The sequence below is a fragment of the Bubalus kerabau genome, chromosome 17, assembly GCF_029407905.1.
Source record: "Bubalus kerabau isolate K-KA32 ecotype Philippines breed swamp buffalo chromosome 17, PCC_UOA_SB_1v2, whole genome shotgun sequence".
In the NCBI taxonomy this organism is placed as follows: Eukaryota; Metazoa; Chordata; class Mammalia; order Artiodactyla; family Bovidae; genus Bubalus; species Bubalus kerabau.
In genome coordinates, this window is record NC_073640.1 from 25,608,970 (window position 1) to 25,634,519 (window position 25,550).

The following is a 25,550-nucleotide window of genomic DNA, read 5'->3' on the forward strand; positions in this document are numbered from 1 at the left end:
AAGAGAAAAGTCATTTTATTTTGTTTTTAAATTGGTGAATATCATAACAGTCTGCAGAAACAAGCCCTGTCCTTCATGAGGTCAGCCTCTGACATGAAGAAGCAGGCCTCTTAGCATTTCTTCAGAATCATGTGTCTCTGGATGACTCCATTCCCATAGCATGAGAGGTACTTACTTAATCTCTACGTGAATAAACGCACCCACCAAGTGGTCCCTCCCAAAGTGGGAGTTACCCTGAAGGACAAGCCCAGCATCTACTGTTGAAAATACCAAGAGCTCAGAAATACTGGGCCCCAGTCTCAGACCTTCCTGCTAAGATGTCCTAATTCTCAACCTACAGAGTGGCCAGTCTGCATAACTGAAGGGAGATAGCAACTAGATCATTAACTGAATCCCAAAGAACATTTCAACTCAATGTCCATTGGCATTCATTGGAAAACTACCCAGAGCTGCACTTCCTGCCAGATCCTGTAGGGGAGTCAAGACTCTGGCCCAGGATATCCCCCGAGGTCCAGTGGCCGAGAATCCACCTACTAATACAAGGGACACAGGTTTGATCCCTGTTCCCGGAGGATGTTGAATGCCATGGAACAGCTAAGCCCATGCACCACAATTATTGAGCCCCTGTGCCAAACTACTGCACCCCACAAGCCTAGAGCCTGTGCTCCGCAACAAAAGAAGCCACCGCAAAGAAGAACAGCCTCCGCTTGCCATGGGGGCTTGCTGCAGCTAGAGAAAGCCCATGTGCAGCAAAGAAGACTCAGGGCAGCCAAGAAAATAACTCTGACCTGGACAAACCTCCAGCCTAGTTTCAGTAGGAAAAAAGGGGTAGGATGGAAATAGCATAATATGGTTCATGATCAAAGACTGATTCAGAAAATGAGACTTCAGGAAATAGGAAAAGTGTCATTTTCTATAGGAGGTCTGTTATGGAATCCTGGAATTCTAGAGCTAGAAGGATCTTGGAAGTCAATTGTCCCAATTTCTTCACTTTTGAGGAAGGAGGCTGAGATCCAAAATATTTATGAGTTGTGCAAGGTCATATAGCTAGTAAAGTCAAAACTGGGGCCGATCACCAGGACTCCTAATTACCAGACCTTAGTGTGTGTGTGTGTGTGTGATGGACAGAAGTGATGCTCTCAGGGAATCCTCAGTGCCTGAGGCTTTGAAGGACCCAGAAGGATTTGTTCAGCTGCCGTAAGCTCATGTGGGTTTATAACTGGAAGCAGAAGGAGCTTCCTTTGCCTTTAAAAACTCAAGTCTGACTCATTTATATCTGAACCACTTGCCTGAGCAGCCAGTAGCAGCCTGACTGATCCTCTTGCTCCATCTCTCCCGTTCCATTCACCAGCAGACTTCCCCACACCCAGCTCTGGTCAAAGCTGTGCCCCCACTCACTCTCTTCCTGTACTTCCCATCGCCTGCTTGGGATCTTCTAAAGTTAGCAAAGGCGCCCTTCCCCAAGTTAAGTCTGATTTTGATCCTTGTGTTCACTACCAAAGAGTTTTTCTTTAATTGAGATATAATTCAGTTCAATTCAGTTCAGTCCCTCATTCGTGTCCGACTCCTTGCAACCCCATGGACCGCAGCATGCCAGGCCTTCCTGTCCATCACCAACTCCCAGAGTTTACCCAAACTTCTGTCCATTGAGTTGGTGATGCCATCCAACTATCTCATCCTCTGTCATCCCCTTCTCCTCCTGCCTTCAATCTTTCCCAGCATCAGGGTCTTTTCCAAAGAGTCAGTTCTTTGAATCAGGTGGCCAAAGTGTTGGAGTTTCAGCTTCAGCATCAGTCCTTCCAATGAACACCCAGGACTGATCTCCTTTAGGATAGACTGGTTGGATCTCCTTGCAGTCCAAGGGACTCTCAAGAGTCTTCTCCAACACCACAGTTTAAAAGCATCAATTCTGCAATGCTCATCTTTCTTCGATGCTCTAGTCCAACTCTCCCATACATGACTACTAAAATTCACCCTCTTAAAGTTATACCATTCAGTGATTTTTCAACATTCTCAAAGTTATGCAACCATCACCACTAGCAATGTTTTCATTAGTTCAAAAAGAAACTGAATACCCATGAGAAGTCACACCCACTATCCCTTTCCCCAGCCCCTGGCAACCACTAATCTATTTTCTGTCTCTATAGATTTACCTTCACCGGACCTTTCATATAAATGAAATCATATGGTTTGTAGCCTTTGGCTCGTATAATGTTTTCATTATACAAAGAAGCCTTTGGCTTTGGCTTCTTCGTATAATGTTTTCAAGGTTCATCCATGTTGTAGGATGTATCGATGTTTCATTCCTTTTTATGGTTAAATAATATTACATCGCATGGATAGACCACACTTTGTTTATTTATTCATTGATTCTTGGGGACTTCCCTGGTGGCCCAGTGATTAAGAATCTGCCTTCCAATGAAGGGGACTCAGGTTCCATCCCTGCATGCTCTTGAGCCTGCCAACCACAATTAGAGACAATCCTGGGCATCAAAAGAAGCCCTTTGCCACAGCAAGGAGCTCAGGTCACAGTGGAGGACCCCATGTGCCCCAACTAAGATCCAACGCAGCCAAATAAATAAAGAAGAGTCATTCTCATTAAGTTTTTTAAAAATTCATCAATTCATGGATATTTTAGCTGCTTCTACTTTGGGGCTTTTATGAATAATGATGCTATGAACATTTGTGTGCAATTTTCTCTTCCATGAAGATCAGGCTTTGGATGGCAAGGAAACCTCCTGACTTTGTCTTGAATCCAGATCAGTGATACTTTCTGCTAATGTGTGTGTGTGTGTGTGTGTGTGTGTATATATATATATATACATTTTTTACTTTATTATTATTATTTTAATTTTTGGCCACACCTCACAGCATGTGGACCTTAGTTCCCTGACCAGGGATGGAACCTGGGCCCCTATGTTGGAAGGCCCTGGCTTACCAGGGAAGTTCCCATTCTGCTAATGCTGGTACCTCAGGGCATCCCCTCTGTCCTGCTCTCTACAGGGCAGATGGTCTGAGCCACGGCAGTCCTTATCTCTTTGAATGACCACTTATGGCTTTTGCCCTCTTAAGGACTTGTGATTCTTACAAAACCTGCCTCTGGGCTCTGAGGGAATTTACTCATAAGAATGCTTGGAGTCCTCAAAGTGTCCTTCAGAAACCTAATCTGTCCCAGAGTAGGAAGGACCCAACAGGACTCCTGGGCAGATGGCGGCACTCTGGAATTTGGGAGATACCTATTGTCATCTTGCTCTCCTCATCCAACTAAGATCCCCGACATTGGATGTGTGGGGTCTGAAGTCAAATTTTAGCTTTCCTCCATCTCTGCTGTCTTGCTACCCTCTGCCAGCTTCCAACTATAAGCCTGGGCACAGCCAGAGTTCCAGAACTGTGCAAGCTGGAACTGTGCAGTTCCAGAACTGCCCACTCCCCTGTGAATTGGCCAGTGGATATGCCCTTGAGTAGATAGCAGGGATAGGGAGACTAAGCAGGAATGGGCTGAGAAGGCACCTCGAATAGAGGTAGAAAGTATGATGAATTCGCCGCCTAATGAGATGGATCTGTCATGCTCCCAGCCTCACGGCCGCATCCCCAGGATAGATCATGCAATTGATAAGCGGGAGATGAAACACTCTGCCTCCTTCTCATTTATTAGGACTTAGAGAAAATGAATCTCATTTGGAGCTCTCTGGGGTCACTTTGGGCTCGATTCCTTTTTAGCTGGGAGGTGGAGAGTCTGGAAAGGTTAGCTGCCTGTCCCCGAGGCTGTTAACTAGCGTGCTCAGAGCTCAGGAAGTGTTGGGGGCTGGGGATCAGAACATTAGGGAATGAAGTTTGCCGTCTGACCCCACTGGCCATGAAGGTTAAGGAGCTGGTGACAACTGATTTCTCAAGTGCGTTTTGTTTGCAGACGGCTTTCTAGCGATTTAGGTGGGTCCTTAGTGGATCAATACTTTTCTCAGGAGTCTCTGAAATCCCTGCCTGCTTGAGAGTTGAGCAGAGGTAGTTATTTCTAACGAGCATTGTGCCCAGTGGCAAGACTCCTCCCTAATTTTTAGCTACCATCAGCGCTCTGGGTGTTTTGTTTGTGATATATATATGTGTGTGTGTGTGTGTGTGTGTGTGTATATATATTTTTTTTTTTTTTTTAATGAATTCTGTGCTTAGTCACTCAGTCGTGTCCAATTCTTTGTGACCCTATGGGCTGTAGCCCCTCAGGCTCCTCTGTCCTTGGCATTCTCCAGCCAAGAAATACTTGAGTGGGTTGCCATCTCCTTCTCCAGGAGAGTCTTCCAGACCAGGGATGGAACCCACATCTCCTGCGTTGGCAGGCAGGTTCTTTACCTCTCATGCCATGTGGGAAGCCTGCCGGAAGGAAAAGTGAGCCTCAATGGCTGCCACTCAAGCAAGATGGGTTAACTGTGGAGCAGGGAGGCAGGCAGGGTTGACCACAGGCCTGGCAGTCCTTTTCCATCTGATGCCTGATCCATAGAAGGGAATGAACTTTGAGATTTTATTTATTTTTATTTTGAGTATTTTATTTATTTATTTGGCTACACCAGGTCTTAGTTGTGGCACGCAGGAACGTTAGTTACATGTGGGATCTAGTTCCCTGGCCAGGTATTGAACCCCAGCCCCTGCATTGGGAGCTCAACTACTAGAGAAGTTCTGGTATTATTTGGATAATTGTGTAGATAGAGTTGTGTTTCCCTGATGGCTCAGTGATAAAGAATCCACTTGCAAACCTGGAGACATGGTAGACTCGGGTTCAATCCCTGGGTCAGAAAGATCCCCTGGATCCCCTGCTGAAGCAAATGAGCATGTACCCATGCATGCACACATGTAGATGGAGTTACATGAGACGCAGAGGGATTAAGTGTCTTAACTGGAGTAATTTAGTCCAATTGCCTGAGCTGGAATGTTCTCCCTCTGACTGTGAGCTTATACAACCTACTCAGCCTTTCTAAGCTTCAGTTTCCTTATCTGTCAAATGAGACATTATGTGCTATGATCGTAGCTCTGTGCCTGGAAAGTAGTCAGTAGTCAATAAATGATAGCTGACCCAGATTTTCTGCCTTAGAGTCCATTTTTTTCCCCCAATAAAATTACAGGAACCTTGAGACAGGAAGGAAGGAGTGTGGTTGGATTTTGAAAATGTGTAAATGTGTGTATTTTCTTCAAAGGTGTACTGTAGTGTTATTTGTGGTTGAGTGTAACTTGGAAGAACCCTACAAGCACTGATCTGGTCAGGATGGCACTGTAGGTAAATGCCCAGGCTCCAAAACCAGGCTGCTCCCGATCAAGGCCCAGGTCCACCACTCAGTAGCTGGGTGACCTTGGGTAAGTTAGGTAACTGTTCTGTGCCTCTGAGTCTTCACCAAAACGTGCAGCTAATGATACTGTCTACCTTATAGGTTGCTGGGAAGATTCAATGAGTTAATACCTGCAAGTGCTCAAGGAAGGTTAGCTGTTATTAGCGCCATCCTTTTATAGGCTGGGGATGGAATCATGGCCATTTCATTTGCCAGAATATGAATAAGTCAATGGTTAGATTCATTGGGTTATAAACTGCTGATTGAGGGTTGTATGTTAAACATAGAGGAGTTTTCTGATCTCAGTAGAGGTTACATACAGGAACAAGGAAGGAAAAGAGACCAAAGAACCTGAGAAGGAGGAAAAGAGGTGTGACCTAGAGAGGAAAGTGTTGATTGGATGGGGTTAGGAGATCTGGGTTCTTCTACAGGTGATGCCATTAGCTAACTGGGGGATAGCGAGCATCCCAGCCAGGTACAAACTCCCTGGGAATCAGTCCTGGTCTCTTCACCCATATGGGGAGAAGGTTGACTAAAATCATTCCATTTATGTAGACATTATTTAGCAAATATTTATCAAATGCTCATGTGCCAGGGGATGCACCAGTGAAGATAACTGTCCCTTTTCTCATGGGGTTTACATTCTGTTCTCTAGTGGAGGGGGCAGACAGGAAGCAAAGAAACCAACAAACAGGACAATTACAAATGGATGGGAACCACCTTTGCACTGAGAGTTGGGGGTTGGGGGAGTTGCTCAGGAACGAACTCTCTGAGCAGGTGATGTTTGTACTGATTCCTGGAGAAGTGGCCAGATCTGGGGAAGAGCATTCCAGGCAGAGATCTGGGGACAGCAAAAGAATGGGCATGTTCAGGGCGGGGGGAAGGGATAGTTAGGGAGTTTGTGATAGACATGTACACACTGCCATATTTTAAATGGATAACCAACAAGGACCTACTGTATAGCACAGGAGACTCTGCTCAACATTATGTGGCAGGCTGGACAGGAGAGGGGTTTGGGAGAGAATGGATACATGTATATGTGTGGCTGAGTCTCTTTGCTGTCCACCTGAAACTATCAGAGCATCCTTAATCAGCTATCAGTCAGTTCAGTTGTTCAGTCAGTTCAGTTGCCACCCCATGGACTGCAGTATGCCAAGCTTCTCTGTCCTTCACCAACTCCCGGAGTTAACTCAAACTTATGTCCATTGAGTCGGTGATGCCATCCAACCACTTCATCCTCTGGCGTCCCCTTCTCCTCCCACCCTCAATCTTTCCCAGCATCACGGTCTTTTCAAATGAGTCAGTTCTTTGCTTTACTTTGGTGGCCAAAGTATTGGAGTTTCAGCTTCAGCATCAGTTCTTCCAATAAATACTCAGGACTGATTTCCTCTAGGATTGACTGGTTGGATCCCCTTGCAGTCCAAGGGACTCTCAAGCCGACTCTAACCTGCTATACTCCAATACAAAATAAAAAGTTTAAAAAAAGAATGGGCATGTTTGAGGAAGAGAGAGCAGAGAAATCTGAGCTACAGTGGAGAGAGAGAAAGCCACAGAAACTGTGGGCAGGCTGAGGAGTTTGACTTGTGAAAACTATGAGAAATCTTGGAAGCGGGTTTAAGCATGGGAGAGGCGTCATTTAATTTTCATCGTTGAAAAACAGACTAGCTGCTGAGTGGAGAAAGGATGGGAGAAGAGGAAGAATGTGAACTGGGAGCAGAGTGCTGAGTGGTCCAAGAGGCACAGCATGGAGATGGAACAGGAAGGATGGAAAAAAGTGGGTCGATCTCAGACAGAGTTGATGGTAGCGATAGCAGAGCCTGGTGCAGATGGATGCGGAGGCTGAGGGAAAGAAGGCGATCAGGACAAGCCCTCAATTCGGGACGCGAATTCATCCAATTTTGCCGAGTTATGCCGCAGTAACAAACAGCCCTAGAATCTCAGTCGCTTACAAAACAGTTTTATTTTTCACTTAAGTCCCATGTCACCTGAAGGTTACTGGGTGCTCAATCTTCTTCCCACGTCTATTTCACTTTAGGATCCAGCCTGAAGGAACAGCCTCTCTTCTTTGGGGTATATTAGGGGAAAAAAGGAAGAAAACAAGCCAAAACAAGCAATGACTGGGAAAGCTTCTGCCTACCTCAGGTCCTCTCGTGTGCCATTGGCTAGAGCTAGTCACATGGCCAAGTCAATGACAAGGGCAGGTTATATACTCCTCCCACAAGACACAGTGCAAGTCTCAGGTGGGGAGTGGCTCTCTTGGAACAGATTAAAATCTATCGAAAGGCCTGGGCTCGTGCCTTTTATTGAGAGTGGGGTGAGCAGTGATGGGAGGAGATCGGGAGCAGTTTTGGGGGGGACACCACATAACAACCCCTTCTCATCATCTGAATTCCCATCAAGGGCTTCGATCTCATGTGAACTAAATGAGTTGGATACGAACCAGCCTAGGGAGAATGTCTGCCTTAGAGCCAGTGCTGAGTTGTTTTGGAGAGGACAGACTGGATATTCTAGAGACCAGGGGGCATGCAGGTTAAGTTCCCTCAAGAAAAAGGCCTGTAATCCAAGCCCATCTGCTTTGTTCAGCCACTCATTTCAGCCCGACCACCGAGTCCTCAAGGGTGAGCCAGGGCCCCCACGCTCTTCTTTGTTCTCTCTCCTCTACTCTGGGCTCAGGATTTCCAGGGCCTCTGGGGAGGTCAAGTGCTGGTTCCCTGCCCTCCTCTTCAGAGATCAAAAAATGGTTCCCTGGTTGAACAATGGCCTGACCATCTGCGATATGTTAACTGCATAATGGAATGTAACTCGAAGGGCTTTTAAAAACACGAAGAGAGATTTTATTGTAACTAATCGTGATGGATGGTGAGTACGGTCACACCAGGAACATAAATCTTTGTGCCAAGCCTCGAACTAAAAAGCCGACTAACTCCAGAGTTCAGAGAGCCTTGTCCTCAGCCACGGGCAAGTCCCACGGGAGAGGTTTGGAGACCTCGTCTGCATTAAGAGGGCAGATACCTTCCCTCCCTGGGGCCCCCGACCACCCATCTCCAGGTCCCTCCGCAGTGAAGTCACTTGGGCTGCTTCTGCTTGAGTGATGGGCTGCCCGCTGCATCCTCCAAGGCTCCCAGGAGTGGACCAGGAGGCAGGGAATAGACCAGGCAGGAGCGAAGGCAGCTCCCACTACTCTCCCGATTAATTAAAGAGAATGAGTCGAAGACCAAGGCGAGCTCTCAACAGAAAATTTCATGTGTAATAGCTGCTCCTCTTCGTTCTGTTCACTCTTTTAGGACCATCTCAGCTCCCATGAATGACGCCAAGGCTTTTCCTTCATGAAGGCTATTAGGTCAACGTTTTATGGTCATTGGTGAAGGAATAAGAATACCACTCTTAGAAGTTCTGGACTTGAGAGTCAGCTCTGCCACTCTATGACTGTGGGCAAGCCACTTAAATTCTCTGGGCCTCAGTTTTCCCAATGATCGTCTGTTTAATGGGCACAATAATACCTGGGCTACCTAATTACAAGCATGAGTTTGAGGGGCAAATGAAATTATGTATGTCTCAAAGCACTTTGTAAAACATGAGACTAATTGATTTTTATTCGATATGAATTAGGGAAAGAACTCAAAAGACATTCCTAGAGAGAGAGAGAGAGATTTTTTTTTCCCCCACCCCCCGCTGGAAAAACAAAAACCAGAAAGAAAAATGAGAAAACTGGGTTGGCTTCATTTTCAAAATGAAGATATGGCTTGGCTTCTGGTTCCCATCTCCCACCTCCAACTTAAAAACAAAAATCTCTAAATTCAGCATTTTAGAATCTGAGAATGAAGATGCTGCTTTTTTTTTTCATACAAGGGCTGTGAAAAATTTATGCTTTGAAAAAGCATGACACAATGATGACTTTTCCCTGGGTCTTTACCACCCATCACTATCTATAAGGCAAGGAGCCAGAGCCTGGGGACCACAGGGAGCCCAGGAGACAGGAAGGGCACATCAATTTCACCCTGGTGACTCCACCCATCACTGGTAGTGGCTGGATTGTCATTAGAATCTTAAAAAGGGCTGTGTTCAAATGCCTCCATTGGCTACTTCTGGGTCATCCTCATCCTTAGCATGGCCCTTCTGGTATTAGAGGTTCTCCTGGACTCCTTGAAGTGTTCAAGTTCTTCTCAGGGTTCCTCCATGCCTGATACTCAATGCAGGATCTTTGTCACTGGATGGAGTGTTTTTCAACCTATTTCTGAAGCTTCCAGAAGTTCTTTAAAACTTGAGTCCACTGAATTGCATTCTTCTCAGTTTCCTAGGACAACAGCAGATTGTTTCTTATTCTTAGATGTCTTCAAAAATTTCTTTGGGGATTTTGGGAATGAAGGGGAAATCATTGTTGCCTTGATTTTCAGTCTTAAAACCACCTGTTGGGAGCTCAGTACGTTTTTTGGAATTGATTAAAATCAATATTGGAAACTAAAAGATCATTCTTGCACATGTTTTATGGAAAAATTTAAAGACTATGGTCTTCCTTTGTAGGGAATATAATTTGATATTAAATCAACCTTATTATATTATTCAAATTTTATCTTTATTTAATACTCTTGAGTCCTTTTGTTTGAGGATTATCTAATTAAATAACATTTTTAAAATTCTGAGAATCTCTGAATTTAATGGAGTTAACTCATTTATCTGGTTTTGCATTTAATAGTTAATCTATTTATATATTATGACTAATATTCGGCTTTCTATTATTCCATTTTGCTTTTAGCCTTATTTGCTTTCCTCTTCTTTTTTTAAAAAATATAATGTTTAATTTCTTTCTTTTATTAAAAAATTTTAGAAAGGCAGACCCCAATTTTGTTCTGTTAGTGGCAGCCCTTAAGTTTTTCAAGTACATCTTTGATCATTTTTCTCTGTCACTATGAGTCGGTATCGCTCCGACTTTCCCATGTGTATAATAGAAAATGTCTTGAATTTGTCTTTTACCTCATTAAATTGATTTTCTGCAGTATCCAACCTGCTGTTCAGATGATGGTTTTTAATTAATCAATTGTGTTTTTTCTCTATTCGCTCTTCTCTTATCTCAGATTGTTTCTTTTTCATCCAGCTTGCTCTAGTTTCTGGACTCATTGTCCTTTGAATATTGTTGAAAAAGCAAATCAGACATTTTCTAAAGTTGTCTATTTCTTGCGGCAAGTCTACATGGCGAGAAAAGGGGTTTCTAAAGACCTGAAGGAGTTTCTGCGTCCAGTGCCTTCTCTGCCCCATTAGCAGGAGACTGGCTCTCTCTGCCACCTCTCCTCCAAGAAAGGACGGTTCTGTGGGCTTTTGTTAATGTCTCCTCCACGTACTTCCCAAGCAGCTCCTCTGAAATGGGAAGAGGGATGAAGAACTGGTCTCCTGAACTCTCCCCCCATGTCTCTGGTCATCGTTATGAAGGGCAGTGATATGTGTCAGACAAAACAACGCCAACCAACTCTACTGATTCCTCACTGCCTTGCGGGGAAAACAAAATAAAGCCACGTAACATCACTCAATCAATCTGAGGCTGTCCCTAGATCCTGGGTTTTCTCTGATCTCATACAGAGTTAATGCTAACAGGTTTCTTTCAGTGACAAGTTTGATCTTTTTTTTTTTTTTTTTTAACAAGTACATTAGTAGATGTAGCATCTCCTGTTCTTGAAATTGATTCATATGCAATCATTATGGCAGTGTACAAAGATTCAGTCTACAATGCTGAATACACAGTGGTCTTACATTAGCATACAACTGGAAGCAGCCTAGAGATCTAAAAATAAAGGACTGATCGATTGATTGGTTAAAGCTTGGTGATGCAGCCCTTCAAAACAGAGCAGGACTATTTTATTACATGGGCATATTTTCATTGTTAAGCAAGTAAAAAGTCACAAAACCTTGTTTGATCCCATTTTTTGATAAAAATAGTATAAGTAAGTGTGTGTGTAATAGAAAGGAGAGAGAAATAACAGAATAATAATATGCATGCTTAATCTCTCAATAGTGTCTGACTCTTTGTGACCTCATGGACTCTAGCCCATCAGACTCCTCTGTCTGTGGAATTCTCCAGGCAAGAATACTGGAGTGGGTTGCCATTTCCTCCTCCAGGGGATCTTTCCGACTCAGGAATCAAACCCGTGTCTCCTGCATCAGCAGATGGATCCTTTAGCACTGAGTCACCTGGGAAGTCTGAATAATAATATACCAATATGTTAATCTCTGCGTGAAGCTAACTACTTAGATTTAAACTTTTTTTTTTTTCTTTCCTGATTTCACCTATATTCTCTTCAGTGCATATATAATGCTTTGGTATTGAGGGAAAGAAAATATTTTTTCTTTTTTCTTTTCAGTTGAAGGACAATTGTTTTAAATTGTTGTGTTGGTTTCTGCCATACAACAACGTGAATCAGCCATAAGTATACACATGTCCCCTTCTTCTTGTATCTCCCTCCCACCTCCCACCCCATCCCACCCCTCTAGGTTGTCAGAGCACGGGGTCGAGCTTCCTGTGTTATATAGCAACTTCCTACTAGCTATCTCTCCTGCATATGGTAATATATATGTTTCAATGCTACTCTCTCAATTCATTCACCCTCTCTTTCCCCCACTGTGACCACAAGTCTGTCCTCTATGCCTGTGTCTCTATTCCTGCCCTGCAAATAGGTTCATCAGTACCATTTTTCTACATTCCATATATATGTGTTAATATATGGTATTTATTTCTCTCTTTCTGACCTACTGCACTCTGTATAATAGGCTCTAGAAAGAAGTTATTCTTTAAAATATTAGTTCATTGGAAGATTTCTGGGAATCCTTATAGACGTTATCTTAATATCAGATGATCTTGCTATTGTCTTGCTGTTCCCCCTCCCCTGAAAGAACAAAATGAGAAAGACCAGATATTCTGGGCATCCTTCTCCATGAGAAATCATACGGATGTTCATTATTAGGACCCTGGTATGCTGGAGGGTTCTGAAACAATTTCTGAATTATCAGAAACAAAAAGTATAATTCTCTTCTTATGTATGTGCATTTAAAATTTGTTTTTATTCCTTCTCTGAAAGCCAGTACATTCATAAAGTGATGAAATTCTTGAACTAGAAGGGATCTCAGGGGCAGTGGTAAGCTGGAACTCACTCAAGGTGGCTTGAGACATCATCCCAACTATACGTCCAGTCATGTCAAACCTGAGGCTTGAAATCAGCGCAGTGGGTGTATTGACACCATGGGAATGGGCAAACACCGCCAGTCAGGGGCCTTCCCCCACTAAGAGCTGTTTGTTTATCAGAACACCATTACTTTAGAGACGATCTACTCCGTGAAGGAATGGGGAGGGGACGGCGCCTAGGAGAAGTCATCTGCCCAAGGTTACATGACGGCTTGAGGACAGAGCTGGCCTGACAGCTGGGGCCTCTCGAATTCCTCCAGCCAAATATACCACAAGGGCTCTGCTAAAAACAGCACAACTCAGGTTTTTCCAGTGCTAAAGGGAAGCCTGTTCATTTCATTCAGGAGCAGGGAAAAATCTCACTTCTAGAGTCTGAAGGAAAATGAGCAGAGTGCCCATAACCATTATTTAACTTTATGCGGATTCACAGAGAGACTTGGAGCGATGACTCAAGACAATTAATCTACATGGGAAACTAAGCACTTATCAGATAATTGTTAAAAAAGAAAAAAAGCTGAAATCCCTGTATTAGACAACACAATATTCTTACCGTTTCTGCAATGATTTGTTAATTAAATTGCTGCTAAAACAATATTTATTTTTCACCTTAAAATCAGCTGAATATCAATCTACAATCAATACAATATTGCCTGGAGGCATCACTTGCTTCAAATTTGCTTCACAAATCTGCTGCAGGTAATTTATACCCAGTCAATAAGACATGTTTCAAAAGCCACTTTTCTCTCCCAACAGGCAACCCTGGTCTAATTTACAATTGGATAAGAACTAGCGAACTATACTCACCTGAGTTAAATGCAATTTGTAATAGGATTTTTTTTTTTTTTAAGCAGTAGTGAAAGATTTGATTTCGTCTGTTCGGTATGCAAGTAATCTTTGGCTATTTCTGGGACGATAACTGAAAACATAAATTGCTTTTGTTTCCCTTTCAGGCATCATTTTTTGTTGTTGTTATTTGGGTGGGGAGGGGGGACCTTCAGGGACAGTGAACATCGTAATTGCCCTCTCCTGTACACGTCTGCAGAATCCACTGGTAAAAATTTAAGAGGTGATACGATTGTTTGGGTTTATTTCTTAAGAAAAGGAAATCTTTATTCCAAGACAAATCTTTCTCTTGTTATCTGGGAGGAGGCAGCGGCAGAGGTGAAGCAAGAGCCGTCAAATTTTGGCTGAATGAAAGACTTACAAATTAATCCCAGGGCTTGAAATCTCAACAAACATTGAAATCTATAATTAGCGTTAGGAAATACAATTAACTTATTCGGCAGCCCCGGTGCAGTTTGGGTACATCTTCAGCCGCGGGTGGATACCATCTCTGGAAAGTGGGTCTCTAAGCTCTCACCCACCCTCCCCATTTCATTCCATCAGCTGCCCCATTTGATTGGTTAAGTAGTTCGGATTGCACAATCCTCTCTTTTTCTTTTGGATTGATGTGTTTATTACTTTTTGTGACAGTGGCTCCCAAGGCAGATGTTCAATAAAGGGGGGAAAAAAATCTGATACAGACCCAAGTAAAGAGAGAAGCGGTGGAGATTGCAGAAAATTGGGAAAGTTATCATAAGCATGGAGCTGTTATTGGCGATTTTGCTCCCAGCGTTTGTAGCCGTTGTGTTATTTACTCTTCTGCAGCCAGAAACCTAGCGGGGAATTATTGAAAGCCGAGTTTCCCAAGTTTTAAATTGCCCTTGTTTTTTTGTGCACATCGTGCCAGCAGCTCATCAAAGGGAGGGCTAAATTGAAGCTCTGAGAGATGCGAGCTGTGCTGTCTCTCTGTCTCTCTTTCTCCCTGTCTCTCTTTTTCCAGAATGAGAAGGGTGGACTTAGCTTCCTAAGGATATTGTTGTGGTTGAGTTGCTTAAATTGTGTCTGACTCTTCTGCGACCCCATGGGCCATAGACCCTGCCAGGCTGCTCTGTCCATGGGATTTTCCAGGCAAGAATACTGGAGTGGGTTGGGATTTCCCAAGCAAGAATACTGGAGTGGGTTGCCACTTTCTTCTCCAGGGGATCTTTCTGACCCAGGGATCGAACCTGTGACGTCTGCATTGGCAGGCAAATTCTTTACCACTGAGCCACCTGGGAAGCCCCTCTTAAGGATGAGGTAGTGTTTATTTGATGGTACCAGGGAGCAGGGTCAGGCTTGGGCATGACTGTGACCCTCGTCTTCAGGGTTCCTTGGGGCCCCAGCTTCCCATCCCTGGCTGCCTCTATGGCTCTGCCCTCTCCCCGAATTCCCTGCTCTCCCGGCTCTCCTCTTTCCTCATCTTTCCCAACTCCTGATCATTCCTGGGTCCCTGGAAGATTTACCTGCCTTAGACATCTGCAGGGGACCCAGTGACAAATCCATGCAAATCAACATCCTCTGATATATTTAAATCGAAGTATAGCTAATTTATAATGTTGTGTTAACTTCTACTGTACAGCAAAGTGATTCAGCTATATATATATATATATATATATACACACACACACATATATATACACACACACTGGTTTTTTGGGGTGGGGGGGGAACTTCCTTTGTGGCTCAGCTGGTAAAGAATCCATCTGCAACTCAGGAGACCTGGGTTCAATCCCTGGGTTGGGAAGATCCCCTGGAGAAAGGCTACCCGCTCCAGTATTCTGGCCTAGAGAATTCCATGGACTGTATAGTCCACGGGGTCACAAAGAGTTGGACCCAACTGAGTGACTTTCACTCTCACTTTCTTTTTTTTTAAAATATTCTTTCCATTATGGTTTATCATAGGATGCTGAATAGAGTTCTCTGTGCTATACAGTAGGACCTTGTTTTCTATCCATTCCATATATAATAGCTTACAGCCACTAATGTCAGCCTTCCAATCCACCCCTCCTCCCTTGGCAACCACAAGTCTGTTTTCCATGTACATGAATCCATTTCTGTTTCATAAATAGGTTCATTTATGGCCTATTTTAAATTCCACGTATAAGTGATATCATACGGTCTTTGTCCTTCTCGTTCTGACTTACTTCACTTAGTATGATAATCTCTAGTTGCAACCATGTGGCTGCAAATGGCATTATTTTGTTCTTTTTTTATGGCTGAGTAATATTTCATTGTGATTATATATCACATCTTTATCCATTCATCTGTAGATGGACATTCAAGTCAAATCAACTTCCTCTGAAACGCTTTGTTCTCTCCCTGCCGCTGATGTAATTGAAACACATTCAACCAGTTGCCTTCTAGAGACAACACTCTCCATCAGGATTTCCATCAAATAGGCTTTGAGGTCCTTCAGGTTTCCAGGTTTTCCACCGGTCCCTGTCTATGCAACTGCTTCTCAGTCTGCCCAAAGTCCATTTTTATCAGGTTTATGCCCCTTCATTTGCTTCTTAATGTTCTTCTTCCACACAGCACAGGAAACTCTTAATCTATAAAAATTAACCCCCCCCCCCAAAAAAAAGAAACAAAAACTACCCCATAGGAGAACAAGAACATCTCAGTTTGGCAATTAACTGGATTTGGGAATATTGTTGTTCAGTTGCTAAGTCATGTCCAGCTCTTTATGACCTCATGGACTGCAGTAAGCCAGGCTTCCCTGTCCTTCACTGTCTTCTGGAGTTTGCTCGAGTTCACGTCTGTTGAGTCAGTGATGTTATCTAACCATCTCATCCTCTACTGCCCTCTTCTCCTTTTGCCTTCAATCTTTCCCAACACCAGGGTCTTCTCCAATGAGTCAGCTCTTTGCATCAGGTGGCCAGAGTATTGGAGATTCAGCTTCAGTCCTTCCAATGAATATTCAGGGTTGATTTCCTTTAGAATTGACTGGTTTGAACTCCATGCAGCCCAAGGGACTCTCAATAGTCCCAGACAAATATGTTTCCAAGGAAGCTCCCTCTTGGCCTTTCTTAAGGCACATCCACTCATTAAAGCTCTGCAAAGGCCCAAAGTAAGAAAACATGCTTCATACTGGCTTTCATCTGATGTTTCCAGAAATTATCTGGCTGGTTAAATGATCATTCTAGAGAGATTGACTGCATAGTCTATGTTTCAGGTCGCATGCTTGGGTCTAGGATGGCAATGTGTAAAAGAAGAGGTAGTCTCTCTTCCTCACCACCCCACAAGCCAAGGAGAGATGCCACAGAGGAAACCAAAACCGCTGACACCTTGACCTTGGACTTGCAGCCTCCATAGCTGGAATAAAATCGATTTGTCTTGTGTAAGCCACCCAGCCTGTGGTACTCTTTATGGCAGCCCTGGTAAACAGAGGGGAAACTGGCTTTAGGTGCAGAAAATAGTCATAACTAAGTGTCAAACTGGTTAGAGAAAGTAAATGTGCAGACAGTGAGGAAGGAGAGAGAAAAAGGGGAAGGAGCTTGAGTAAACATCCAGGAGGGCAGTGAACTTTCCCCATAGACACTTGGGGATAAGCCCTCCTTATCACTTGAGAGATGCTGGCCAAGACGGAAGCAGCCTGAGAACTTGGAAAGAAGCATGTGGATAGCACAGCTGGTTTCCTGAGTGATGGCAGTGGGTCCATTGATCCTACTTTACTGTCTTTTTTTCCACATGAAAAGTGAATTTTTCATGCCACAAGGGGCATCACCCATCAAATGGTTTCATTTATTTCCAACCTCCATGTTTGACAACTTTAGGCTCAGAAACACTGGTGCTGGTGTCTGTAGAGGTGGAATGATGGACAGGAGGGAAGTGAAGACTCTCAGGTATGCATTTCAAAATAATTTTTTTTAAATCAAGAAATTGCCAGATGGCCAAATGATCAATGGAAACCTCTAGATGGAATGGGTATTTGGTTGAGGCCAGGAAGAAATACTCTAAATAGCACTGGAAAATGACCATTAAAAAAAAAAAAACAAAAAAACCTCCCTCAGATGTCTGCATCATATAAATCTAATAAGACAGAGCAAAAAATATTGGATTTATTTTTACAAGTTAGCAATGACCTTCCGACCTTCTGAATGGATTCACTTCGCACAGTTCCTCTTAAGGGCCTTAGGGTGATGACTAACTCATAAAAATAAATCCAATATTTTCCCCTTAGCCATGTCATAGCCAATGTAGGAATTCAGATGATGGGGTAAGGGAGGTGGGTTTTCATTTCATTTGACCTCCCATTATGAGAGGTGCTGAGCCCTCAGCCCTGGCGGGGCCTCCAGCTTCCAGCCCTCCTATAATCTGTGAACAAAGGAAGAAGAACAAGCTACCTGTGCTGGGACCAAGCCCAGGGCTGGGCATCATGAGGGTGTGGTGGCCAGACACAGGAGACCCATATACCTGGAGGGAAAACCCCACTTTGGTCCAAGGTAAAAGGTAATCCCTTCCCCTTGATTGTGGGTGGGGCAGTGGGTTGGTAATGGGGCTATTCTTCAATGAGAAGAGAAATCCCACCTTTGATGAAGGGTGTTCACAGAAGAGGGGATTTGGCCTCATGGAATAATCAAGGTTGGGTCTTCATAAGGCCGGAAACACCACTTGGATCAGCGCTTTGACTCCTGTCACTACCAGGAACCCTTGTTGATCAAACATATATATCCAGGCATGGGATGGCTGTGAGGATATGCAGTGGACAAAACCAGACACTGGCCCTGTCCCCATGGGGACAGGGGATGCAAGACTGTGAATGCAAGATTCCAACAGTTGCCCAATAAACACCATCATCACAAACTGAGATCAAGTCCCCAAGAGGGCACACCTGAGTCCTAGGGAAGCCAATGATGGCAAGACCCTGACTGTAGGGGGAAGAGGGGCAGTCCAAGGGGCCTTCCTGGAGGAAGTGGCACTGGAGCCGAGAGATGACAGGGAGCTAACAGGTAGCAGGGAAGTGGAGGAAGAGGGACCAGCATTCGTGAGGCAGGTGGGGTTCCCCCAGAGCAGGGGGACTCTGTGACAAGCTGTATGCCTTGGATCGCCACTTGCAGGAGGAGAGGGAGGGAGTAGCTGGGCTCATAGGTGGAGGCCTTGGGGAACCCCCAGGAGCTGAGAGGCTGGGATGGCCCCTCAGATCAGTCTTGAGCTGGGCTGAGGGTGCTAGGCCTAAACACTCCCTCCCCAAGCCCCCACCCCTCTGCCACAGCTGTTAGTCACTGAATGCAGGCCCTCTGGGGTGGGTGGGGGACCTGGGTAAGGCAGCCCAGCTTCACCTGGGGCATAGCTCTGTCATTAAAATTAGGCCCACGTCCTTCTAGTACCTGTTCATTTCTTTCTGCCAACCCCTCTGGACCTAGGGAGCACTGGAAGTTTCTCAGCTACCTTGTGAAGGAGTGTTTATTTCTCCTTTATTTATTTATTGGCTGTGTTGGGCCTTAGTTTTGGCACACAGGGACTTCATCCCCGGTTGAGGGGCTGTGCGGGGAGTTCCCTCTAGTCGTGGTGTATAGACTCAGTAGTTGGGCACTCTGGCTTAGTTGCTCCGCAGCATGTGAGATCTTAGTTCCCTGAGCAGGGATCAAACCCACGGCCCCAGCATTGGAAGGCACATTCTCAACCACTGGACCACCAGTAGTAGTGTTAATTGCTGAATCATGTCTGACTCTTTGTGACCCCATGGACTGTAGCCCACCAGGCTCCTCGGTCCACGGAATTCTCCAGGCAAGAATACTGGAGTGGGTTGCCGTTTCCTCCAGGGCATCTTCCTGGCTGAGGGATTGAACCCAGGTCTCCCGCATTGCAGGCGGGATTCTTTACTGTCTGAGCCACCAGGGAAGCCCACTGGACCACCAGGGAAGTTCCCTACTTCTCCTTCAGACCATTCCTTCTTCAGGTGCCCTGCCCTCCTCAGGGAGCTCAGTTTGGTGTCTGTCCTCCTGGGAGAGGTTGGTTGCTTTCTCCTCAATGTGCTCTTTTCTTTTCTAGGGGTATCGATGGTTGTTTCTCTACAAGAGGCTCTGGGAGGCCAGCCTGAAAGGGTGGGAGGTGGGCATGGCAAGGGAAGTTGTGTCTGCCAGCACTTTATACCATCCTGAGGAGGTGTCAGTCATGCATGCCAAAGTGGGGAGCCACTGGCATAGGGAGCCTACAAGAGGATCCTTCACACCAGAGTCTAGGCCTCGTCTCCAGCACAACCCTCCTGCCTGCCTAGTAGAGAAACAAGACACATCATGTTTCTTTTTATGCCTGTGCCCTGAGGCTTGTGGGATCTCAATTCCTCAAGCAGGGACTGAACCTGGACCATGGGAGTGAAACCCCCAAATCCTAACCATTAGGCCACCAGGGAACTCCCAAGATAAACCATTTTTTTTTACTCCCCAGTACCTGCCTGGAGTTCTCCCAATAACGAGGGCTCCATTTACAATTAACCCCTTTTCCGTGTAGCAGAGACACATGACAATTTTGTGGAGGAGATAGCAAAGCTCCCTAGTACTACCTTAGGTACGGTGGCGGTGGTTTAGTCTCTAAGTCATGTCCAACTCTTTGTGTTCCCATGGTCAGCCTGCCAGACTCCTCCATCCATGGGATTCTCCAGGCAAGAATACTGGAGAGGGTTGCCATTTCCTTCTCCAGGGGATCTTCCCAACCCAGGGATCGAACCTGTGTCTCCTGCATTGCAGATGGATTCTTTACTGTTGAGCCACCTGGGAAGCCCCTTTGCATATTTTACCACAATATAAACAAATGATGTGCTCTTTGACCAATGCCTCTTTATTTATTTCTATCTCCCCACCCACCACCCCCGCTTCTGGCAACCACCACTCTACTCTAGGCTTCTGTGAGCCTGACTATTTTAAATTCTACATATAGGTGAGATCGTACAGCATTTGTCTTTCTGTGTCTGGCTTATTCCACATAATGCCTTCTAGGTTTATCCATGTCGTCACACACAGCAGATGTCCTTCTTTTTTAGGGCTGAATCATATTTCATTGTAAAAACACACCACTATTTCTTTTGACCAAAGGGTATGGTGTTTGAGTTATACAGGATGTTATGAGTTCTGGGGATCTAATTAATGGCATGGTGATGATAGTCAACAATACAGTATTGCCTATTTGAAACTTGCTAACAGGATAGACTTCATTTGTATCTCAACACAGACACACAAATGAAAACTCTGTGAGGTGACAAATATGTTATTTAGCTTGATTACAATGATCTTTTCACAATGTCCACATATATGAAGGGCTTCCCTGATGGCTCAGCAGTAAAGAATCTGCCTGCCAATGCAGGAGATGTAGGTCTGATCCCGAGGTCAGTAAGATCCCCTAGAGAGGAAAATAGCAATCCCCCTCCAGTATTCTTGCCTGGAAAATCCTGTGGACAGAGAAGCCTGGCAGGCTATATAGTCCATGGGGTCGCAGACGAGTTGGACACGACTTAGTGACTAAACAACATATATCAAAACATCGAGTTGTACATCTTAAATATACATAATCTTTAGTATTTTTATATATATATATTTTTAAAATAGAAGTATTATTGATTTACAATGTGATAGTTTCTGGTGTACAGCAGAGTGGTTCAGTTATGCTTCTATATGTATATACATTCTTTTTCATATTCTTTTTCGTTATTGGTTACTACAAGATACTGAGTATTTCCTTGTGCTATACAGCAGGACCTTGTTTATCTCTTTTGCATAGTAGTGTATATCTGCCAGAGATATATATGATTTTTATACATCAAAGGTATCACCAAAAAGTTGTTTAAAAATGGTGTGTTTTCTCTGCCATCCACGTTTAACTGGCTGTTCAGCATGTTATTGGGCACCATGGTTCCTACGGCTGCAGGAACTCTGGGGTCTCCTTTCCACCATGGAAGCCGCTCGGCTCCTTCGGCTCAACCTGCAGCCTGGAAAGGATGGGAGGTGGCTGTCTGAGACTCTGCTAGGCCTGTTTCATCTTCTATTTTTTTTTTTTGTCTCTTGGTCAGCAGTGACCATTTTGCCCTGTCCTCTTGGCTCAGCCTGCAGGGAGAACCCCATCATTGCGGAGGACCTCATGCAGTATCTTTGGACTAGTTGAGTGGCTCATCTTGATATGGGGAAGTGGGGGGAAATTTGGAACTTCCAGCAGTCAGAGGCCCTCTCTCCACCTCCTGTGTCTGGTTCCATATGTTCAATCATGGGCTCCTCTTTCCCGGAGCTGCCCTGGAGCAGGTCAGGGCTGGCTTCCTCCTCCAGCCTGATCTTTAATATAAGCAATATCTTCCCAGCCAGGGCTCCTGTGACAGCAGTTTGCTTCAAGAGCACAAATTAGTGATGCCACCCAGGGCATGAATGGTCTTAGCAGAGTCAACAGCAGGGAGCATCGGCATCCTTATTTAATATGAAAGGTGACTAAGCAGAGACACTGCCCTTGCAGCCAGACCTGGTCTGAATACCAAAGGAATGGCAGGGAGGAAGGGGGAAGGGCAAGCTTGGAGCTGCGGGGTCACCCCAGGCACGGCTCACGTGCCTGCCCTGGGGGGGCTGTGGGACAGGAGGGAAAGGTCAGGAACTCTCTGCAAATATTTGGAGGGCTGTTCCCACGCCCGGTGGGTCTGGATGCAGGGTAATCCTCTTCTGGAAGGGGCCCAGTAATCTCTGAGCAAATGCTGGCCTAACCGGTAAGGCCCTGGCTGAGCCGGCCTCTCTCCCCTGGGGGCAGCAGCCAGGAAGAAGGTGAGCACCCCAGGCTGGGGCCTGAATGGAGCACACCTGCCGAGAAATGCTTTCGTGCGAGACCCGAGGCGGTGGGGTGTACAGTATTTCGTTATCTATAAAAACATTTATGAAGCCTGTGCTGTATATCAAACTCTGGGCTAAGTATGGGGCTTCAGAGATGAGAGACGCGGTTCCCTAGAGTCTGACCTGTAAGCTCCCAGAGGACAAGAAGCATCTCTTCTGCTCACTGATAGATCCTCGGGAGTTAACAGTGAACGGATGACTTGTAATACAACGGAGCCCCTTGCCCATCCCATGGGGCTTGAGGCTGGCTTCTTGGAGATGAACTTACAGAGCAGTTGGAGAGAGCTGGGCAGAGAGGTAATGGAAGGACAGAGGGAACAGCCTATACACAAACATGAAAGTTCTGTGGGCTGTGAGACTTGAAGCTGGAACCCGGGCGGGAACTGGGTGTGGAAGGACCTTGCAGTTGGTGGTGAGGAGCTTGGATTCCTTTTTGAATCTCCTGAAAGATTTTAAGTAGCAGAGTGACAAGATCTGATTGGCATTTCAGATCATGTGCCTGGAGGATGAATTTGCTCATTGTATTTATTAAGACAGACAAAAATAAACCCCTATTCTACATCCTATATTGTGCTGGATCTAGACTAGTGCTGTCCAACAGAAACACAATGTGGGCCACATCAGTAAATTTATATTTCTTACTAGTCACATTGAAACATTGAAGCCTAGTAGCCACATGGGTTTCCCTGGTAGTTCAGCTGGTAAAGAATCTGCCTGCAATGCAGGAGACCCTGGTTCGATTCCTGGGTCAGGAAGATCCCCTGGAGAAAGGTTAGGCTACCCACTCCAGTATTTTGGGGATTCCCTGGTGGCTCAGATGATAAAGATTCCACCTGCAATGTGGGAGACCTGGACTTGATCCCTGAGTTGGGAAGATCCCTTGGAGGAGGGCATGGCAACCCACTCCAGTATTCTTGCCTGGAGAATCCCCATGGACAGAGGAGCCTGGCAGGCTACAGTCCATGGGGTCACAAAGAGTCAGACAGGAATGACCGACTAAGCACACACACAGACACACACATTGAGAAAAGTAAACAAAACCGGTGATAGACTTACTATTTTATTTAACCAATGGATCTGAAATATCACAATACCTTTTACGTTGTCTTCGTTCTACATCTTTGAAATCCAGTGTTTCTTTGACTCTTCCAGCCCTTCTGAATTCAACTTGCCTCATTTCAAAGGAACAGTGGCTACTATACTGAACAGTGCATGCAGGTGTAGACAAGGGTGCAGGTGTAGACAGTGGTGAATGAAGCCATCATGCTGTCTGTCCTCACAGAGCTCAGAATCTAGCAGAGAAGACCCATAATTAAGCAAGCAAACAAAATAGTACAATGGAAGTTACAGTGGTGGTGAGAGTGGAAGGAGGATCGTGACATGTAATTCAGGGAAAATGTGAATCCTTAAGGATGAATGGGGGTTCCACTAAGTCAGAAGTAGGCATTCCTGGTGGGTAGAACTAATGTGTGAAGGGCTAATGGCCACACTTAGTGAGCTGCCCTAAGGCCAGGGAGCACGGCTTGAGATGAGTCTGTCAAGGGCACCAGGACCAGGTCAGGCCAGCCTCCAGCCACGATGGGCATTCAGACCTTCTGGTAAGAGCAGTGAGAAACCACTAGCGGGTCATAAAAAGCAGGGGAATTACCACGACCAGATCCTTAAGAATACATCGCTGGGGTTGAGGTCGCCAGGTTTGGAGGAAAGGGGCCACTGAGAATGCGAAGCAGTGGAAGGATGTAGGAGAAGCCAGAAGTTAGAAGCAACAGGACTTAGTAGGGGGTTGGAGGGGTGTGTGGGGGGAAGCGAAGTCGAGGTTGAAAGAAAAGAGGGTAATAGTGGATGACTCCCAGGTTTCTGGTGCTGTTTCTGAGACTGGGGACCTAAAGGAGAGGCAGCTTTGAGGGGCCCAGGAATTAATAGGTTCAGTTTAAAGGTGTTGAGTTTGAGGCACGTGTGAGATCTCCAAGATCTGATTTTACATGACAATAAGTAAGGCCAAACTTGGGAGAGAGGTCTGAACTACAATCACATTTGAGAGATGGTCTGTATTCACATGTGTGGTTGGTAATTAAATACACAGTAGCAGGAATTAAGCTGAAGCTCCAAAATTTTGGCGATACGATGAGAAGAGCCAACTCATTGGTGAAGAGCCTGATGCTGGGAAAGATTGATGGCAGGAGGTAAAGGGGCCAACAGAGAATGAGATGGTTGATGGCATCACAGACTCAATGGACATGAGTTTGAGCAAACTCTGGGAGACAGTGAAGTACAGGGAAGCCTGGCATGCTGCAGTCCATGGGGTCGCAAAGAGTTGGACATGACTTAGCAACTGAACAACATGCAAAAGTTAAAGATATTTAACTCCATCTAGAGCAGTGGTTCTCAACCAAAGGTGGTTTTGTGGCCTCCATCCCTACACCGGGTGATTTGGCAATGTCTGGATTGATTGTCACATTCATGGAGTTAGGATGAGTGCTACTGGCCATTTTTATCATACTAGGAAGCAGGAAAAAAGGCACCAGATCATAAACTCTTTGAGGGTCCAGGCATACCAGGCCTTTTCAAAGCAAAGGAGAATAAACTTGAACCATCCTTCACCCAGCCTCCCAAGGTTTGGGATGTGATACAGGCAAGTGTTAGGTAATAAACTCCAGGGAAACATTTTCTTTTAAGTCCCCTATTTCATCTTTAAAAATCAATAGATTTAAATTATAGTCATAATATATCACTGTGCATCTTAATATAATAATAAAAATGTTCTTTCCTAGCTGAGTTTCATGATCCCTCCCCATCCTGTTAGTTTTCCCAAGCCTCTGAGAGACACCACCTTATAACCCTGGGAGAGCAAGCCCAACTCGAGATCAAGTCCAGCTTGATCCCCATAAACACCCACATGCTCTCCTTGGATACCATGGACCTCTTGGATGGCTGACAGATCCCTAAGGATGTAAGGGATGATGAAGTGATAAAGGAACAGCCATGGAGAACATCATGCTGGAATAAAGAGTTCTCCCAGAAAATGGGAGGAGGGTTCCTGAATTCTCTACATCTTCTAGAAGAACTGTGATTCTGATTTGATTTTTCCAGCTGGCAAAATTTTTCTAAGTAGAGTTAGTAGTTAGCAGGAAACATTGCCAACTTCTTGGAGGCATCTATTGGAGGTGCTTGACATAGTTTCTGTTTGGTAACAGTTTAACCCTCACAGGTATTGAAGTTGGAGGTGTTTGCCTCCTGCAAAGTCATCCATTACAGACACCCTCTACAATAGCAGACATGGCCAAGCAAGCTGGCTGTCAGAACCTCCGAAGAAGGATGCCAGGAGAAACGGGATGTCAGAGATAATGTCCTCTTCTTTTTCTCTTGGGAAAGAAGTCATCCCTAGGTCGCTCAGGCCAGGATGGAGTTGAC

The 25,550-nt window shown here is 45.1% G+C and overlaps 1 long non-coding RNA gene across 4 annotated transcripts in view; it reads right to left on the bottom strand.

Moving 5' to 3' along the window:
- Positions 1-7,542: 7,542 nt before the first annotated feature.
- The window catches only part of LOC129631520 (uncharacterized), a 28,680-nt gene continuing 10,672 nt past the window's right edge, over positions 7,543-25,550 (bottom strand). Inside the window, exons 2-4 of one of the 4 annotated variants that reach the window (XR_008704064.1) lie at positions 23,234-23,431; positions 11,335-11,501; positions 7,543-9,606 (exon numbers count right to left, since the gene is read on the bottom strand). This is a non-coding gene — a long non-coding RNA (uncharacterized LOC129631520). Of the gene's footprint in view, positions 9,607-11,334; positions 11,502-21,049; positions 21,263-23,233; positions 23,432-25,550 lie in introns of those variants that run through there. The other 3 variants (XR_008704066.1, XR_008704065.1, XR_008704067.1) reach the window with 3 other exon arrangements.